Below are 977 nucleotides of genomic sequence, written 5' to 3' on the forward strand. Positions count from 1 at the left end.
GAGAGAGAGAGAGAAAGAGGGCGCTAGCAAGCGAGTGAGGGGGGAGGGGGGAGGGGCGAGAGCGGAGTACTTAATGACCAAAACACATAGCAGAAGGGAAGGGCAAAGACGAGCGACCTTCCATCCGAATACAGATGCTATGAATTTTTGCAAAGATTGTCTCTCATGGCTGTCCGTCCCATGATCGATTAACATACCAGTTTTGTACGTCGTTAGAAGGCTAATGTGACACCATGTCCCTCCCCTTGAGCGTAACGTAAAACACAAGGAAGGTCATTTTCCCCTTTGCATTCATTCTGTCAAGCAAAATCACTAAGAACGCCGTCTAGAAGAGAAGAGCCACAATTCCAAGCGCATGCACCTTCCCGAAACAGAGACACGTGTGCTTGCTTGGCCCTTCCTGAAAGTGGAGGACGACCGAACTCCCGGTGACCAAGGGGAACTGGTATGGTGAAAAAATCATAGGCTGCAAACTACAGTTATCTACGTATTCTTGTTCGAGTAAAGATGAGTACATCGATAAAAGAATTCTCTGTTGTAGTGCGGTTAAAAATTCGTAGCTCAACTTACTGTCAAAGGACAACTTTATTTTCTCAACTATCGAACAGACTCTTCAGTTTTTGCGCAGTGACTTACACTAATTTGGATCAACAGATAAATATCCTTTTACACATGAGCGCTGTATCCTAAAAACTTCATTAATAGATACTAATTTTAAAAAAATTATAGTCAATGGTGTCTTCAGACTTTAAAAGGTTTGCATCCTATGAGCTGGGACAATAGCACCTTTAAAAGCAAGCCCATCCTACTTCTTCTAATGGGGCGGAACATAACTGTCTCACCGATATCTGACAAAGTCAAGAATGACGGTATCAAATCAAGCCACCTCCCTGTCCCAATATCTAACTACGATTTATCTAACTAGATAGATAGATAGATAGATAGATAGATAGATAGATAGATAGATAGATAGATAG

This window comes from Aplysia californica, unplaced genomic scaffold (assembly GCF_000002075.1).
Source record: "Aplysia californica isolate F4 #8 unplaced genomic scaffold, AplCal3.0 scaffold00247, whole genome shotgun sequence".
NCBI lineage: Eukaryota > Metazoa > Mollusca > Gastropoda > Aplysiida > Aplysiidae > Aplysia > Aplysia californica.